The following is a 13293-nucleotide window of genomic DNA, read 5'->3' as shown; positions in this document are numbered from 1 at the left end:
GGGGAGAGGAAAACAAGAGGCAAATGACAAATAATGTAAATGCGAGGGAGATGAGTTTGTGATGGGTACTTGGTATGTCTTGACTTAAGCGAAGACCTCCCCGGCAACGGTGCCAGCAATCCTTCTTGCTACGTCTTGAGCTTGCGTTGGTGTTCCTTGAAGAGGAAAGGGTGATGCAGCAATAGTAGCGTAAGTATTTCCCTCAGTTTTTAAGAACCAAGGTATCAATGCAGTAGGAGGCTCCTCAAAAGTCCCACACAGCTACACAAACAAACAAAGAACTCGCAACCAACGCAATAAAGGGGTTGTCAATCCCTTCACGGCCACTTGCGAAAGTGAGATCTGATAGAGATAGTATGATAAGATAAATATATTTTTGGTATTTTATAATATAGATTGGAAAAGTAAAGATGATAATAAAAGTAGATCGAAAGCTTATATGATAAAAGATAGACCCGGGGGCCATAGGTTTCACTAGTGGCTTCTCTCAAGATAGCATAAGTATTACGATGGGTGAACAAATTACTGTCATGGCTCCCCCACCTCCCTCCCCCTCCCTGGCGACTCCACGGGCGACTCCTCCGGCGACCCATGGCTCACCCTCCTGGTAATCTTCTCCGGCCAAGATGGTTCCTCCCCTCTTGGATCTCTCTCCGGGGGTGGGTTTCGCCAATAAGGTTAGAGCAAGGTTCTCCACTCCTGTGCATTGCCTCAATCCTAGTGATGCTTTTCATCTTGTCGTCTCTTTTGGCCACTCCTCCTTTCCCCTAAATGTTGAGCATGTTGGCCTTGCACTTGAGGCATGTGTTGGTGGATCACCATCTGATCTTCATGTCATCCACCTCCGTGGACAAGTTTATAAATTTTGTGTGATCTCTAAGGCGGTTGGATTTATGATCTACCATCTTAGATCTTTCAAATGTCCTAGTTTCTCTTGTCATTTCCATCTATGGGGTTTCGGTGGTCCTGCTTGGATTAGAGAATATAATTCTTGGATTTATGAGAATGATCATGAATGGACCACGGTCACTAGATCTCCTAGGCGCATGCTCACCGGTGCAAACTCTGTTCATATTGGCCGCCGTTCCAAACCTACGCCGCTGACGTGCCGTTCCACAACTCTCGCCAACAATCCTGCTCCCATCTCGAATCACGAGCCAAACTCGGGCGCCATGGTTACCATTCAAAATCCTAGCCCATCTAACCTGGCCCGTCAACCCATCAACCAAACCCCCATCGTTGACAGCCGCTTGCAGATCACGGCCCATGGTCAGCCCAACCACATAGCCCAAAAATCCCCGCCACCCAACAATCATCCTCCTAATATATCACAACAGAATATCTTTTGTGGCAAATGTTTATCCCATGAGCACTTTCGTTCGGATTGCAAAAATGATTTCCGTTGTCGAAGTTTTTTTAGATATGGCCATATATCTCGTTTTTGTTACAACTCTAAACGCCATCCTCCCGTATATCGGGTCAAATCCTACCTACCTACCAACCCAGTACTAGATACCGATAACCCGCTTGACGACTCGTCTCCCCCAAACCCCACCCCCCTCCTCTATTCGACAGCCCAACCTGCCAAACCCCCTGTTCATCAACTCATCCTTGCTCTGCTCCGCCATTGTTCTCCACCACCTCCCAAACTTCCTCCAACGCCATGGCTACTTACCCATGCGACCCGATACCTCTCCTCCCTCCTGGTACTGCCATTATGGAGGCGGACGGTAATCGACGTCGACGTACCTACCACTACCTTGGAGGTGAGCCCCTTGTCCAGTCCGGGGACTGGGCCATCATCTCCCTTGCGCCACCTCCGGATCCTCTCCAATTTGATACTGATGCCATGCTCATACGTCACTTGACCATGAGCATGGCTTTCGCATTGCTGAGATATCTAGATGCGGGATGGGGGCTGCCTTCGTCAGGTTTCAGCATGCCTACGACATTGACACCACCATCAACAACAGTCCTTACTTCGTTGGCGACTCGATCCTCAGAGTTATCCGTCAAGACAGAGGTATTAATCATAAAGATTGCACTTTTTTGCATGATGCTTGGATTATGATGGTCAACTACCCACTAGAAGCTTGGAGACCGGATAAAGTTAGGGAATCTATCAGTGGTTTTGCCAAATTCTTAGTCTGGAACAGGGACATGTCAAACAGAGCCCGTATCTTGGTCAAAGTTAGAGTACCAAATTTGTTAGATATTCCCGTCAGTCATGTTATCTGTGAGAGTCTTGATGACTTCGGCCACGGGTAGTCCTGGACAAGTGTCGTGTACATTCTGCAATCTGATCTGCTCGGAGCTATGGGTGGGGATGAAGATCCGATTCCACCTGATGGTGTGATGCACCCTATGCCCCTTGCGCCATTTGGAGGAATATGGCATGATGCTGATTTTCATGACCAAGAGCATCATCATGTTGCACCAGCTGCCCATCTTGCACCTGATGAAATTAATGAAGATATTCCTATGGTTTACACTCCTCCACTTAGCCCTGAGCTGCATCAACCCAACCAACCTGCAGTGGAAGCCGCTGATGCCTTCATTGCTATGCATGACATGATGTCCAAAATTATGGCGGCTGCTCCTGACATGATAGAAAAACTCTCAGAATACGAAGTTGTTAGTACTAGATGCCAGATACTATGTGTGGATGTGGAGCATGGACCTGTCAAGAAGTGCCTGATGACTATTGCTCCTGCTGTTCCTCAGGAGCCTTTTATTTCTTCAGTTGAGATAACCAAACTCCATGAATCTTCTAAACTTTCCGAATGCCCTGAACCTCTCAACTTGACCGACTCTGTACATGTTCCATCCCCAGCTATGCTGGACTTCATGGCTAGCAACCACAATTCTCCTGTGGATGGTCCACCTATTGTGCTGGCTGATCAACTGAATGCTGCTGCAATCCCTACTGCGGTCAATAAGAGGAAGAAAAACAATGCTCCATTGGATGTTAATGATCTCAGACGCAGTCGTCGCCTTGCTGGACTGAGTGCTGGATTTAAGAATGAGGCTGCTGCTCTCAAGGCCATGAACATTAACAACTGCCAGAAGAACTTAAATGCTGAATTTGATTATGAAATTGTGGAACCCACAGCCAAGCCACCACCTGAGTTGCCACTGGACACCATCCAAGCCATCGCCACCAAGGAGTGTCAGATACCCCTTGAAGAGGTCTCTGGAGAGAAGCCGAAGGCCAGGGTGGAATATGAATAAGTCTAGTTATTATATCAGTTGGTCTTGCTGTAAAAAGACCCTACCTGGCCTTAGGCCTTTATTTTGTTTTCCTTGCTCAAGAAATGTTACTTATGTTTTATCTAGGAATCTAGTTTGTAAGGAGTTAAACTCCATTAGTTGCTTATGTTGGTGGAACATCAAGAATTACCTATTTTGCATAATGAGTTATCTGAATGGTCGGCTAGGTTTTGGGCAAATATGTGGCCAACTATTTGTTTGGAACATCAAGTTGTATGTTTTTTGCATTTTGAGATGGCTGAATGGTCAGTTATATTTTGAGCAGTCAATGTGGGACAGTTGCACCTACAAAAAGTTCTGGTTACATTTCACATTGCCTCCTTGTGCTTACTACTATAATCTTGTGGATATGATTAACTCATATCCTTGTACCTCTATTGCACCTGCACATTTTAATGAATAGAAGTTGGAATATTTTAGATTAGAATGTCAGGGGTATAAACTCTCAAACCAGATGGGATGATTTAAGAGCTAGAATTGAGGAAAGTAATTGTGGTGTAATTTGTATTCAAGAAACAAAAAGAGAAGCATTTGACCAGGCTTATATCAGAAATTTTTCTCCTAGAAGATTCAACCAGTTTGCATATAATCCTGCAATTGGTCTGTCATGTGGACTTATTACTATATGGAATGGCAGTCTATTCTGTGGAAATGTGATCAGTCAATCTTCCTACCAAATCACTGTCAAGTTAACATGTAATCTTTCTGGTCATATATTTTATATCAGTAATATATATGGGCCCTGTCATAATGAAGACAGAGTGGATTTGTTTGATTGGCTAAACAATATTGATGCATCACAGATGGACCACTGGATGTTGGTTGGTGATTTTAATTTAATAAGAAGCCCTGATGACAGAAACAGACCTGGAGGAGACACAAATAATATGCTCATGTTTAACAGCTTACTCCAATAGTTAGATCTTGTGGAGATCCCTCTTAAAGGTAGAAATTTCACATGGATCAATATGCAAGAGTACCCTTTATTGGAATAATTGGATTGGATATTTACTTCTACAAATTGGACACTATCTTTCCCTAACACCCTAGCTCATCCACTCACTAGAGTTACATCAGATCATGTTCCTATACACATCCAAATTGGAAGTGATGTTCCTAAATCCTCCATATTCAGGTTTGAAAACTATTGGTTTGAATTTGATGGCTTTTATGAAACTGTCATACAATGTTGGAATAAAAACCATCAATTGACAAACTCTACTCAAGATGTTGCATCCAGATTCAAATGTCTTAGAATGGGACTCAAAAAATGGAGTAAGAACTTGCCCAAGCTCAGCACTAACATCTCTGCTTGTAATTATGTTTTATCTATGCTGGATGGCATTGAAGATCAAAGAATACTCAGCACTATGGAAGCCAATTTCAGGATTATTTTGAGGAGGCATATATCCAAACTATTGGAAGTGAAAAGAATTTATTGGAAAACAAGATTCAAAATGAGATGTGTGAAACTTGATGATGAAAATACTGATTTCTTCCATGCAATGGTTACCCAAAGTTACAGAAAAAACTTTATTCTATCAATGATGATGATGGAAATCCTGCCCAAAATCATGATCACAAGGCTGCTATCATCTGGAAATCTTTCAAAGACAGATTGGGTAAATCAAGATCCACATATGCTCTTTAATCTGGAGGAAATTATCCAGCCATCTGACCTGTCTGTACTGGAAGCCCCTTTCACTATGGAGGAGATTGACCAGGTGATTAAAGATATTCCATCTGATAGAGCACCTGGACCAGATGGATTCAATGGTGCTTTCCTAAAAAAATGCTGGGATATTATTAAACAAGATATTTACTCTATGATTTGGTTTTTTTGAAGGAAACTGTGACATACAGAGTAACAACACTGCCTTCATCACTCTTATTCCAAAGATTACAAACCCCCTCAATATGAATGATTTTAGACCTATCTCCCTGGTCAGTCTTCCTCTGAAAATTATTACCAAGCTTATGGCTAACAGAGCTCAGAGAATTATCACATCAGTTATTCATTAGAACCAATATGGGTTTATCAAAGGTAGAAATATACAAGAATGTTTGGGATATGCCTTTGAATATCTCCATCTATGCCATCAATCTAAAAAACCTATCATCATTTTAAAGTTAGATTTTGAAAAGGCATTTGATAAGGTGGAATACAAAACCATTATTGCCATGCTCAGAGCTAAAGGTTTTGGACCTAGGTGGATCAATTGGGTACACAATATTCTTCAATCTGCATCTACTTCTGTCTTACTTAATGGAGTGGCTGGGAAAAAAATCATCTGTAACAGAGGGGTCAGACAAGGGGATCCTCATTCCCCTTTGCTATATGTTATTACTACTGATCTTCTTCAATCAATTATTAATGCAGCCTGGTCAAATGGTGAATTATCTCTTCCTATAAATCATGCATATGGTCAAGATTATCCAATCATCCAATATGCTGATGATACCCTGTTGATTATGCCTGCTAATGAAGATCAGATTATCCACCTCAAATACCTTCTGAATCTTTTCAGTCTGTCCACAGGTCTTTTTGTTAATTTCAGTAAATCCTCCATGATCCCCATTAATGTAGATCATCAAGAGGTTACCACACTTGCCTCATCATTTGGATGCAAGGTGGAGAACCTATCATTCACTTATCTAGGGTTACCCATGGGCACCACAAAACCATCAGTTCAGGATCTCATTCCTGTCATATCTAGAATTGACAAAAGATTATCTGGGGTTGCTAGATTCATGAATTATTCTGGCAGACTTACCTATATAAATTCATTTGTTGCTGCAATGCCAATATTTGCTATGTGCTCTCTCAAAGTGCATGTTGCCATCCTTGATCATGTGGATAAATCTAGCAGAAACTTCTTATGGTATTGGAAGGATATAAATAAAGGAGGCAAATGCTTGGCAAGCTGGCAGATGATTTGTAAGCCAAAAAATCAAGGGGGTCTTGGAGTTCTAAATTTGAGAGAACAAAACAAATCTCTACTTATTAAGCATCTTTACAAATTTTACAACAAGATGGATGTACCCTGGGTCAATTTAATTTGGGAGGCTCATTATCAGAATAATGAAGTGCCTCATGTCAACAGAAACAAAGGTCTTTTTGGTGGAGGGATTGTATGAAAATGTATGATTATTTCAAAGATATGACAACTTGTGATATTAAATCTGGTGACACCAATATGATTTGGGAGGATAAATGGAATGGTGATATTATGAAGCTAAAGTTTCCTGAGCTACACTCTTCACTTATAAGGAAAGTATATCTATTAAGGACGCCAAGGACATGGATAATTTGTATAATTTATTTCAGCTACCCCTTTCCATTCAAGCACATCAGCAATTTCATCATCTATCTGGGGAACTAAATGCCATCAGATACAACCAGGATCATGACATTTGGAATTTCAATTGGAGCAACAATAAAAACATGACAAAGAGGATATATCAATTTCTTATGAAGGGGGAAGATGCTGAAGATACTTTTAAATGGATATGGAAATCATGCTACCTTTCTAAACACAAATTTTTCTGCTGGCTTATGCTTAATGACAGGATAAACACGTGTGAGCTCTTAACAAGGAGTAGCATGCATCTTGATTCCACTACATGTGTATTATGTAATGCTGAAGACATGGAAGACAGAATGCACCTAGTCTTCACTTGTCCATTTAATCAAGGTTTTTGGTGGGATATTGGATTTGAATGGAATTCAAACCTGGATATACACAGAATGATCAAGGATGCCAACCACAGATACAAAATCGAACATTTTATGGAAATTATGATTGTGGGTTGCTGGAGTATTTGGAACCAGAGAAATGGGATGATTTTTGAGGGGATACCATGCTTAATTAATGAATGCAAATATGATTTCATCAGATCTTTCAAGATTACCATGATGAGAGCCAAACCATCTCTGAAAGATGGCATGTCATCCTGGATTGACAAAATTTAGATTTAATAATTTAGTATTACCTTTTTCTTTACCTTTTCCATTTATGTTGTAATCCTTTCTTTTTGGTTGTTTCCCCAACAACCACTGTAAGACATTACTTTTTGTTTCTCCTTATTAATGAAAAATGACACACAGTAGGGTTGTTGCCCTACTGTTCTTTGGTCAAAAAAAAAACAAATTACTATCGAGCAATTGATAGAAACGCGAATAATTATGAGATTATCTAGGTATGATCATGTATATAGGCATCACGTCCATGACAAGTAGGCCGACTCCTGCCTGCATCTACTACTATTACTCCACACATCGACCGCTATCCAGCATGCATCTAGAGTATCAAGTTCATAAGAACAGAGTAACGCATTAAGAAAGATGACATGATGTAGAGGGATAAACTCATGCAATATGATATAAACCCCACCTTTTTATCCTCGATGGCAACAATACAATACGTGCCTTGCAACCCCTATTGTCACTGGATAAGGACACCGCAAGATTGAACCCAAAGCTAAGCACTTCTCCCATGGCAAGAAAGATCAATCTAGTAGGCCAAACCAAATTGATAATTCGAAGAGACTTGCAAAGACAACTCAATCATACATAAAAGAATTCAGAGGAGATTCAAAATATTTCTCATAGATAAACTTGATCATAAACCAACAATTCATCGGATCTCGACAAACACGCCGCAAAAAGAGTTACATCAAATAGATCTCCACAAGAGAGGGGGGGGGGACATGGTATTGGGATCCAAAAAGACAGAAGTAGCCATCTAGCTAATAACTATGGACCCGAAGGTCTGTGGTAAACTACTCACAACTCATCGGAGGGGCTATGGTGTTCATGTAGAAGCCCTCCGTGGTCGATTCCCCCTTCGGCAGAGCGCCGACGAAGGCTCCAAGATGGGATCTCGTGGATACAGAAGGTTACGGTGGTGGAAATTGTTTTTCGTTGGCTCCCTGGATGTTTTCGGGGTACGTGGGTATATATAGGAGGAAGAAGTAGGTCGGTGGCCGCCTGAGGGGCCCACGAGACAGGGGGCGTGCCCTGTAGGGGTGGGCGCGCCCTCCACCCTCGTGGCCGCCTCGGCTGCTTCTTGGCTTGCACTCCAAGTCCTCTGGATCACGTTCATTCCAAAAATCACGCTCCTGAAGGTTTCATTCCGTTTCGACTCCGTCTGATATTCCTTTTCTTTGAAATACTGAAATAGGCAAAAAAACAGCAATACGGGCTGGTCCTCCAGTTAGTAGGTTAGTCCCAAAAATGATATAAATGTGTAAAATAAAGCCCATAAACATAAAAAACAGGTAATAATAGCATGGAACAGTCAAAAATTATAGATACGTTGGAGACGTATCAGCTCCCAACAAGCAAAAGAAGAACGAGAAATCTTGTTGGGTTTTCTTTTAATTGCTACTACAAGCATGGAAATTAAGCTAACTATTTTTTTTGGTTTTTCTTAAGGTTTATCGAACACACAAGAAGAAAGCTAGAGAAAGAAATTAAACTAGCATGGATAGTACAATGAAAAAGTATGAACACCGACAACTAGAATAGTGTGTGAACATAAATGTAATGTCGGTGAGAAATACATACTCCCCCAAGCTTAGGCTTTTGGCCTAAGTTGGTCTATGGCCATGGATAGCCTGACGGATATCCGTAGTTGTAACTGGGGTCGTACTGAGATGCAGCAGCCAATGCCCCCTGAGCTGTGGTATGGTGGCGAGCTGCCTCCGCCCTCCTCTCGTACTTGGCTGCCTCCTCTCTGGTTACAACATATCTTCTTTTTGCCCGATAATCAAAAAGGGAAGGAGCAGGGAGAGTAACATGGACAACGCGACATCTGTCAAAGATTAGTCGATACTGGAGGAATTGTTCATTCCTCTCGAGAAAGTGATGGCTGACCATGGCATTATAATCTAAATAAGCGGGAGGCAACGCCCTATCATCTTCATGTGGAGGTATACCAAGATAATTAGCCACACGGGTCGCATAAATCCCTCCAAATAAATCTCCAACTAAACCATTATTATGCAACCTACGTGCAACAATCAGCCCCAAGTTGTATTGTTTATCACCTAATACATCACTCTTGAGAACACAAAGATCAGGTACACACATGTGACATGCTTCATCTTTACCATTAATGCATCTACCAATGAAGAGAGCAAAATAATGTATAGCAGGAAAATGAATGCTCCCTATGGTAGCTTGTGCTATATCTCTAGATTCTCCCACAGTGATACTAGCAAGAAAGTCTTTATATTCAGATTTACGAGGTTCATTAACATTGCCCCACTACGGGAGTTTGCAGGCAGTAGTGAAATATTCTAAGTCCATGGTATATGATTTATCATAAATATCAAACAGGACAGTTTGAGAATTACGCGAAGATGTAAAATTAAACCTTCTCACAAATGAATTAGTCAAAAAGTAGTACCGAGGACACTTATCTTGCATGAAGTCCTCAAGATCGGCATTACGCACATATGCATCAAATTCGTCCTTGATGCGTGTATTAACCATGAACTCTTCTGACAGCCATTCACAAGGCCGCACTTCAGCTTCCCTTGGTGGTTCGTCGTCTTGCTCACGCATCGCGATCCTGGGTCCTTTCTTTACCGAAGAACCACCTTGATACATTTTCCTAGACATATTTCTTCCTCTGAAAAATTTATGAAATTTTTAGTAACTCAAAATAAAAGTGAATCAAACTCAATAAGATTGATATCAACTACTCCCACAAGTGCCTAGAGCCTATATCATGCATTAGAATTACTTTAGACCTCATAAATTTGGCATGCAAGCTCAAGAACAGGGTCACCTAGGCAGCAAAAATTTGCAATGAATAAAGCACTGGAACAAAAACTAATTGGACCATTGGAGGAGTCACTTACCAAGGAACAATCTCCCAAAGCAGTTTTGTGAATGGAGCTTTGAGCAAGGAGATCAAAAATGGCAGCAAAGTGAGCTAGACCTCGTGCTTGAGCTGGATGGTGATTTTTTGGAAGGAAGATAAAGTGTGTGGGTGCAGGAATAAGTGGAGGGGGCTACCGTGGGCCCACGAGGCAGGGGGCGCGCCCTGGACCCTCGTGGCCAGGTGCTAGCTCCCCCTGCTGTGTTCTCAGTGCCAGATATTCTCAAATATTCCAGAAAAAATCATACTAAATTTGCAGGGTATTTGGAGAACTTTTATTTTCGGGATATTTTTTTTATTGCATGGATAATTCAGAAAACAGATAGAAAATACTATTTTTTCTTTATTTAATCTAAATAACAAAAAGTAAAAGGAGGGTATAGAAGGTTGTTCCTTCTAGTTTCACCCATCTCATGATCATCAAAAGCAATCCACTAACAAGGTTGATCAAGTCTTGTTAACAAACTCATTCCGAATATCATGGAACCGGAGAAATTTTGAATAACATTAGGTTACCTCAACGGGGATATGAACATCCCCAATAATAAGAATATCATATTTCTTCTTGACAGTTGGAAGAGGAAATTCAAAACCTCCAATAATGATAGTTGGAATTTTTCCAATAGAGTTGATACTATGAACTTGAGGTTGTTTCCTTGGAAAGTGTATCGTATGCTCATTACCATTAACATGAAAAGTGACATTGCCTTTGTTGCAATCAATAACAGCCCCTGCAGTATTCAAAAAGGGTCTACCAAGGATAATCGACATACTATCGTCCTCGGGAATATCAAGAATAACAAAGTCCGTTAAGATAGTGACGTTTGCAACTACAACATGCACATCCTCACAAATGCCGACAGGTATAGCAGTTGATTTATCGGCCATTTGCAAAGATATTTCAGTAGGTGTCAACTTATTCAATTCAAGACTACGATATAAAGAGAGAGGCATAACACTAACACCGGCTCCAAGATCACCTAAAGCAGTTTTAACATAGTTTCTTTTAATGGAGCATGGTCTAGTTGGTACTCCTGGATCTCCAAGTTTCTTTAGTATTCCACCCTTGAAAGTGTAATTAGCAAGCATGGTGGAAATTTCAGCTTCTGGTATTTTTCTTTTATTTGTAATAATATCCTTCATATACTTAGCATAAGGATTCACCTTAAGCATATCAGTTAAGCGCATACGTAAGAAGATAGGTCTAATCATTTCAGCAAAGCGCTCAAAATCCTCATCATCTTTTTTCTTGGATGGTTTAGGAGGAAAAGGCATGGGTTTCTGAACCCATGGCTCTCTTTCTTTACCGTGCTTCCTAGCAACAAAATCTCTTTTATCATAACGTTGATTCTTTGATTGTGGGTTATCAAGATCAACAGCAGGTTCAATCTCTACATCATTATTATTGCTAGGTTGAGCATCAACATGAACATTATCACTAGGTTCATGTTCATCACCATATTGTGTTTCAGCATCAGAGATAGAAATATCATTGGGATTCTCAGGTGTGTCTACAACAGGTTCACTAGAAGCATGCAAAGTCCTATCATTTTTCTTTTTCTTCTTTTTAGAAGGACTAGGTGCATCTAAATTATTTCTATGAGAATCTTGCTCAATTCTCTTAGGGTGGCCTTCAGGATACAAAGGTTCCTGAGTCATTCTACCAGTTCTAGTAGCCACTCTGACAGCAAAATAATGTTTATTATTTAATTCATCAAGCAAATCACTTTGAGCTTTAAGTACTTGTTCTGCTTGAGTGGTAACCATAGAAGCATATTTACTAATGAGTTTAAGTTCACCTTTAACTCTAGCCATATAATCACTCAACGTCCAATCATGTAAGCATTACTATTTAATTCTCTACCAACATAAGCATTGAAATTTTCTTGTCTAGCCATAAAGTCATCAAATTCATCCAAACATTGGCTAGGAAACTTAGTAGACAGGATTTCAACCTTATCATATCTATAGAGAGAATTTACCTTTACTACCTGTGTCGGGTTATCAAGACAATGTGTTTCTTCAATAGGTGGTATATTAAGACCATGTATTTCTTCAACATGAGGTAAATTCTTAACATCTTCAGCTTTAATACCTTTTTCTTTCATAGATTTCTTTGCCTCTTGCATATTTTTAGGACTGAGAAATAGAACACCCCTTTTCTTCGGAGTTCGCTTAGGAATTGGCTCAGGAGTTGGCTTAATTGGCTCAGGAATAGTCCAATTATTTTCATTAGTCGACATATTCAATAGCAATTCAGCTTGATCGACTGTTCTTCCCTGAAAACACAACCATCATAACTATCCAAGTGGTCCTTGGAAACATCAGTTAGTCCATTATAAAAGATATCAAGTATTTCATTTTTCTAAAGAGGATGATCAGGCAAAGCATTAAGTAATCGGAGAAGCCTCCCCCAAGCTTGTGGGAGACTCTCTTCTTCAATTTGCACAAAATTATATATTTCCCTCAAGGCAGCTTGTTTCTTATGAGCAGGGAAATATTTAGCAGAGAAGTAATAAATCATATCATGGGGACTATGCACTCAACCAGGATCAAGAGAATTAAACCAAGTTTTAGCATCACCCTTTAATGAGAATGGAAATATCTTAAGGATATAATAGTAGCGAGACTTCTGATCATTAGTGAACAGGGTGGCTATATCATTCAATTTAGTAAGACGTGCCACAACAGTTTCAGATTCATTGCCATAAAAAGGATCAGATTCAACCAAAGTAATTATCTCAGGATCGACAGAGAATTCATAATCTTTATCAGTAACAAAGATAGGTGAAGTAGTGTGGCACGCCGGCTCAGAGCGACCGGTTTACCTTGCATTGCTAGCCTAGAGACCTTGTCTTCTTGCAACACACAACAACTTGGTACAGGAAAACAACCGCTTTATTCATGCTAGCGGAGCATAGTTTATATTACAATAGTTAGCGAGGCCAAGCGGCACACACGGTGCGGCTGAACAATATGTACATTATTTAGTGAACATAAAGGGGCCTCGATCAAGATAACTACACGGCAGCGGAACAACGTCGTAGCAGAACTCCATAGCACAGGGACACCAATGTGGACACTATCTAGACTCAGACAACACTCCTTTCCAACGAGACTTTCCTGAAATTTG

This window comes from Triticum aestivum, chromosome 1B (assembly GCF_018294505.1).
Source record: "Triticum aestivum cultivar Chinese Spring chromosome 1B, IWGSC CS RefSeq v2.1, whole genome shotgun sequence".
Taxonomy (NCBI): Eukaryota; Viridiplantae; Streptophyta; class Magnoliopsida; order Poales; family Poaceae; genus Triticum; species Triticum aestivum.
The sequence above is the reverse complement of the archived record's forward strand: the minus strand, read 5'-3'. Positions refer to the sequence as shown.